The sequence below is a fragment of the Nicotiana tabacum genome, chromosome 9 (assembly GCF_000715075.1).
Source record: "Nicotiana tabacum cultivar K326 chromosome 9, ASM71507v2, whole genome shotgun sequence".
Classification (NCBI taxonomy): domain Eukaryota; kingdom Viridiplantae; phylum Streptophyta; class Magnoliopsida; order Solanales; family Solanaceae; genus Nicotiana; species Nicotiana tabacum.
The window spans coordinates 75492135-75499285 of NC_134088.1; the positions used below are offsets into that span (position 1 = coordinate 75492135).

At 37.8% G+C, this 7151-nt stretch overlaps 1 long non-coding RNA gene across 1 annotated transcript; it reads left to right on the forward strand.

The window, feature by feature from the left end:
- Nucleotides 1-1421: 1421 nt before the first annotated feature.
- Nucleotides 1422-4607, forward strand: LOC107792051 (uncharacterized). The gene is made up of 2 exons (XR_001649428.2): nt 1422-2213; nt 4275-4607. It is a non-coding gene; the product is annotated as an uncharacterized LOC107792051 (long non-coding RNA).
- The last annotated feature ends 2544 nt before the right edge of the window (nt 4608-7151 follow it).

A 7151-nucleotide genomic window follows, 5' to 3' on the forward strand; every position in this document is an offset into this window, starting at 1 on the left:
TTTGGAAAGGGCTCGTTGCATGATTTCAAATGCTGGGTTGACAAACGCCTTTTAGGCAGAAGCTATCTCTACAGCTTGTTATATTGTCAACCGAGCTCCTTCTGCACCTTTGAATTTAAGACTCCAGAGGAAGTATTGTCAGGTACTCCTGCTAATTATTTTAATTTAAAGATATTTGGTTTCCCTGCATACATGTATGTAGATGATGAAAAATTAGAGCCAAGGGCTAAAAAGTGCATTTTTCTTGGGTATGCATCTGGGGTGAAAGGATACCGACTATGGTATCCTGATCCCATGGTACCAAAATTTATAATTAGCAGAGATGTAACCTTTGATCAATTCTCTATGTTACATTCTAGAAAAGAGTCTTCTAGTTCTTGTGATACAGATAAAGAAAAATGTACACAGAACAAGGTGGAGATTGAGATTGACATTCCTGCTGAGCCAAGCTTATCAACTTTGGAGCAAAATACAGTTGAAACTCCTGAAGTTGAGACAGAAGTTGAAATTCCTGAAGTTGAGACTCCTGAAGTTGAACCAGAAGAAGAAGAGTATTCTATAGCCAAACATAGACCAAGAAGAGAAGGTAAACAACTATTAAGGTTTGGAGAAGGTTCAACTTCCATTGTCTTTGTTATTGTCATTATACCGTTGTTTGGCTAAATTTCGCAGTACCCGGGTTCCCGATCCTAACACTAATTTATATGCACTGACGAAGCGAAAAAGTGTATGAATTTACGTTGAAGATAATTCCACTTAATAAACATTGATTGATAACCTAGTATAAATGGTAAGTAACATATCGTAACCGGAGAGATGAAAAAGAAACAATAAGAACATTGACATCCGCTTGGTCGAGATTGAAAAAATAGAAACAATAAGGAACATCAAGTAATCAAGAAACATGAAAAAAGAAAAAAAATCAAGAAACTGGAGAGATGCAGATTCAATTCCTAACCGCAGTTGTTGCAATGTGTCCAGTTGCTTCTTGAATAAGGAGCAGTCCGTCGTGCAGAGCCCAAATATAGCTAACTTATTACCAAATGAGTATCATGTACGTTTAAGATCACAAACTTTAAAAGATAATTTCTTCATAAATTTCGTGTTTCGTAAAAAAACTTCATATAAAAAGGGAGGGGAGAGTGTTTCTCAATAGTCTAGACTTTTTTGTAAGCTAAAAACTATATTCCCTTTTTTGTCTTTTAAGGCTTTCGCAAACCCCGAAAGAAAGATATTTAATGGCCCTATTTCTAAAAATATTATTTGTCTAAATTACCTTTCCTCTCTCCTTAAACTTTGTGACGACTTATGAGAAACTTTTGAAAACTTTAATATCATTTATTACAGCAAGGATAAAACTAAAAAAGGAAAAGTTAATGCCTTCTTGATTTTCTAATGTGCTTAATATTTTGAAATAATTTTTTGACTAAAGTTGTAGATATAGAAATGAATGGAGGGAGTACTTTTGTACAATTTTCTATCTTAATCCTCGCACTTTCTTTGTTTTTTTCTTGCAAAGTAATAGAAGAACAAAATGGGTTGTTCTGGCTACTTCTGCCAAACACTAAGATGACCTCAATGGTAAACTACTAAGCTTTTCTACATAAATCTATGCAATCTTGATTTGGAGTGCTTGGAATATGGTTTAAGAAAATTTTGAGAAGATACTATTCTCTAGAAATATTTAGTGTATGTAGAGGTTGTACATGGGAATGGAACTTATTGTAAGACAAGTTTGGATAAGAATACAATGATAGAGAAGAGGTTGAATAATGGGCTTCTTCATGGAAATTTGAAGAAAACTTCAAAAATTGGTGAAGTTGGTTACCACCTCTTAGTGCTTATTGTTTTGTTCACAATGAAAAGAGAAACTTCTTTCATGTAGTATTGGTTACTTTCAAGATGGAAGTGGAATTGATTTTATCAAAAATATTGTAGTGTTTTAGATTGTAAAATGAGGAGAGGATCCCACAAAGCTTTAGGTATTTTAGGTTAGATATAGAAGAGTAAATTGGCCGATTAAAGAGAATAAAGGTCGAGAACTACTTTTATGAGTACTTGCAAGAAGGAGATTGGGTCATTTCCTCTGGGTGAAAGATATTGGTGTACTAGAATGTTTGTTGCTAATCACAGTGTATTTAGATACTATGGCTGCAAAGTAGGCTGCAAAGCCTAACAAGTTATTATGTGCTCAAAATCACAATTCGGAGAAGGTTGCAAATATTGACATTCATTTTCTTATTAGTTTTGTTGTTTTATTGTTAGTTTTTTCTTCGGGTTGAAACTACCTCTTTCTAGATGAAATGATAAAGTTCCTCCTTTGTATTAGGTCTGGTGAAGATGTTCTGGATCTTTTTAGTTAGCACTTGGAACTTCTGAAATTGTGAAGTTGGAAAAGAAAATCGATAGTTAAATTAGTCAAATCAAAGCTAACCAAAAGTATGATGTATAATCTGTCAGCGCACCTCAATTTTTCATCTGGATCTACACCTTATCTCGTACAAGGCAACAAGAGTCAGTTGGTTCAAGTAAAATTTTCTTTACTTCTATACTTATGATATATAAAATGATTGAATTGAAATATAAGCATTTTCCAATAGCCACGTTCTATTTATTTTCAATAGTCCTATTCTTAAGTACTCAAGCACTTTTTATCCACCAAGAGTACTAATTTCTTTAAGAGTTTTAGGTGAAGAAGTTGTTCTGAAGTAAGGCTAACAATCTTAAGAAAATTAACCAGACCCAGTCGATATTGCATTGTTGGAATGCAAGATTTAGTTAACTTAGATTTTCTATTTTTGGATTTGAATCTGAGTGAGCATACTCTCATAAACTGCAGCAGAAGTGACTTTGTTGTGTTTTTCGTATCACATTTTGTTCAAGTTATAATGTCTAGAAGGTATCATGTTTTTGTTTGTTGTAAAGGATATAACCTTAGGTATATAGATTTCACTATCTATCTGCATCTTTCTCTATTTCATCCTATTACAATAGTGTTTTAATTGATGAAACTTCAGAGCAAAGGTAAGTATCTACGAGATAATTGCTTATCTTTGTAAAAAAAAAAAAAGGACATGGAAACAAAGAAGAAAGTTTCTTCTTTATTTAAACATGTGGCAACCATGGTCCTGACAAGGTTCCAAGACGTTGCTTTGGTGTCCGGGACTTCGTGACCCTGCAAGTATGAAAAATCTAAAGTAGATTTAGGATGCCACTGTGGAGGGTGATAACAAAAGGTGGATGTTACCTCTATTCATCAGTCTGTTACTAGCTGTGCAGCAAGGTAATTTAGTGAGAGGTACATGTGAGCATTGCTCAAGTAGGGAAATAACTTTTCTAGGAACTTATGGTTGTAATTGAAGTTGCTGAAAATGATTTCATAGTTACTGACAAGTGAAGGTTAGACATTCTTATCGGAAAGTTAATCCTTTATATACAGTTTCTGAAGATATTAACGCAAAACCAGACATAAATTTTCTTGATCAGTTAAACTCATGATTTCCTTTTTTCTTTTTGGTGTTTTCTTGGCATGTAATGCTTTAAAGAATTAGAGGAATGAAACATCTTGTCCAATGGATTACTAAATTCAGAATCGTAACTTTGGTGTATGTCATAATTCCACATCACCTGTACCAGTAGAAATTATATGTCATTTGGAAAGAATTAGATTTATGTTTGAATTAGAAAGGGTGAACAGACACTTGTGGTTAAGGAGTACTGTTTTTTAGCATGTCATTCAGCAGGCGACTATACAAAGAGAAAAATAGAGGAACACAAATAAGACCACACTGATAATTGTAGAAGCATGTCTGAGCAGTAGGCGAGTACCTATATGGGACTAAGCATGAATTATTTGATATCTTAAGATCAATGTTATTACTGTATATTATGCACATGGGACTTACTTGGTTTCTGCATCACCCTGCATTTTATAATATAGTATTTTGAGATGCCTTCATAGTGTTGCTTGGAGATCAATTTGTTTTGTGTTACAATAAATTACAACATTTATCAAATGTCTGTTCTTTTCTTTCTATGTGGAACATTAAGTTGACTTGGCCACTGATAGTGGTTAGGAATTATCATGCTTTGAGATAAAATGTCAGTTTGTTATTAAGCAGATTTTCCCTCTTAAATATATGCCCCCACAATTAATTCTTTCACATATTTGAACTCCTCCAACTTTGTAGTACTTAAATGATATAGAGATATAATTTTTTCGCATTATTAGCAGGCTATAATAAATGGTGCATCTTTGTTTGTTGCAATTGCAGGAAGGCAAAGCTACTAAAGAGAACAAAGAAAATATAAATGGAGAACTTAAGGCCTTGAAATCTTCGGAAGTTTCTGTTGGTTTGAACAAGGAAAGCTTACATGCCACCTAGCTTAATGGGGAGGCCAAGCTTACAGCAAATGGATCAGTTACAAAATTATGAGATGAAGTATGTTAAATCAGCCATGTATCAGAAAAGCAATCTGTAGCTAAGGGGATAGCAAATGGGGTTTCTAATAGATGCTAGCTTTAGTTGTTTAGTGTGTAAAGTTTTATCATGATACATACATCCGATTTTTATATAAGTTCATTTTTAAGATACGCCTTTAAGAGATTTGCTTTATTAGTTAATGTAGTACATAATATATATTTTTCCGGAAGTTCATAAATCATAGCAAGTGTGAGCATTTGAATTTCGTTTGGTTATTTTTTAGTTGATGTAGTGCTTAAGCTCTTCATATTGTAGCAATGATCTCAAAAAATGTGAGATTGTTGGATCTATTAAACAATTTACAAGAAAGGAATATATTACACGATTTGCTGCAAAAGCCACGCATAAAAAGTGTGGCTTATAAGGTACCAAAGGCCACACTTTGGAAGTGTTAGTTGTAGCACTTGAAAGCGTTACTATAAAGGGGTATGTGCAAGTGTGGCCTTTGTATGTTATAAGCCACACTTTTAAAGCAACACTTGAAAAGCGTAGTCTTAGGGAAAAGGTTACGCTAGTTTAGGTCACCACTAAAAAGTGTTGCCTAAAGCCGAAAAGTATTGCCTTTGATCAAATGTCACGCCTTTTGATAGTTTAGGCCACACTTTTCATTTGTAATTAAAGGCCTAAAATGTTGTATTGCGTGACAATCCAGAATAGCATGATAGGGCAACAACCAGTCCATGATATACCTAATATAACATCAAAGTCTACCATACTAAGCAACAATAGATCAACTCTAGTCTCAAAACCACCAATAACAACTAAACACAATTGATACACACGGTCCACAATAATAGAATCTCCCACAGGCGTGGACATATAAACAGGATAACTCAAAGAATTACGAGATACATCCAAATACGGAGTAAAGTAATATGACACATAGGAATAAGTGGATTCCGGATCAAATAAGACTGATGCATCTCTATGGCAAACCGAAACCATACCTGTAATAACTGTGTCTGAAGCGACTGCCTCCGTCCTACCCAAAAACGCATAGAATATGGCCTAGACCCCCTCTCTAGATAGACCTCTAGATGGCTGTGAAGGTGGAGCGGAAACTAGGGCAGCAACCATGGCTTGAGAAGTCTGTGGACCTGACTGAATCTGTGGAGCCTGAGTAGTCTGTGGAGGTGCACCCCTTCTGAGTCTGGGAAAGTCTCTAACTATGTGACGGGTATCGCCACACTCAAATCAAGCTCTCGTGGGCATGGCTGCTGGGACTAGCTCGGGCCTGGCCGATTGGACTGATCGTTGAAGGCACCCCGTGCAGGAGGTGCACTAGAAAGTGGTTGAGCAAAGTGTGCAAACTGAGACCTCGGAATAACCGGAGCACCGCTAGAAACTGGAAGCGCTGAGTGAACTAGATGGCTCACATAGCCTCTACCATGATGTACTGTAGTTGCAGCATGACCACTATTAAATCCTCCAGTACCTCCTCTTGGCCTCCCTGTCCTCTCTCTCACGGTCCCGCATACCCTCCAACCTCCGTGCAATCTCTAACACCTGTTGATATGGGGTATCTGTCTCAAACGCTCGAGCCATGCTGAATCTAATACCATAGTTGAGCCCCTCGATAAATCGACGAACTCGTTCTCTGACTGTAGAGACCAAAGCAGGTGCATGTCTGGACAAATTACTAAATCAGACAACATACTCTAACACTGACATAGTGCCCTAGCGTAGCTGCTCAAACTTCGTGCACCATTCATCCTTAAGGGTCTAAGGAACAAACTCTTTCAAGATCAACTCTGAAAATCGAGTCTATGTGAGTGAAGCTGCATCGGCTGGGCTAACCTCCTCGTACATTCGCCACCACTGATACGCTGCTCCCGATAGCTGAAATGTAGTAAAAGCAACCCTACTCGTCTCCACAATACCCATGCTTGGGAGAATACGGTGGCATTCTTCTAGAAAACCATGTGCATCCTCTGAAGCCAAACTACTGAAAGTAGGAGGGTGATACTTCTTGAACCTCTCAAGTTTAAGCTCCTCCTCTTCAGATACTGCCGCCCTAACTGCGGGCTGAATTGGAACAACAAGATGTACTAGAATAACATCTGGAACCTGATCAAAATGGACCCGCTGCTCTGGAGTACGGGCTGCAGGAGTTTGAGCTCCTCCCCCAGCCTGAGATATGGCTGGTGCAAGTGGAATCAACCCCACCTGAGCTAGAGTACCAAACATGCTCAAGAGTTGTGCGAGGGTCTCCTGACGTGCAGGGGTAGAAACAGGGGCCTCGGGTGTCTGCCTCACAGCTGGAGCTACTAGTGGCTCCTCTGTCGCAGCTCGGCCAGGTGCTCTGGTTGCACCATGTACCCCTCCTCGGCCTTTGCCCTAGCCCCGGTCTCTCGCGGCTATAGCAGGGGGTGCGAGTGTCAGATCGTCGGATCCAGGAGTGCGTGTCCTCAACATCTGTGAGAGAATAGAAAGTCAAAGATTCAGTTTTCGAAGACGATTAATTTGCGCGATAAGGAATCAAAGAAGCAAAGTTTTCCTAACAGTTTCGTAGCCTCTCGAAAATAAATACAAATGTCTTTGTACATATCTGCAAGGACACTACTAAACCTGCTTATGACTCGTAACACCTATGAACCTAGAGCTTTGATACCAACTTGTCATGACCCCAATTTTCCTCCGTAGGATATCGTGATGACACCTAGTCTC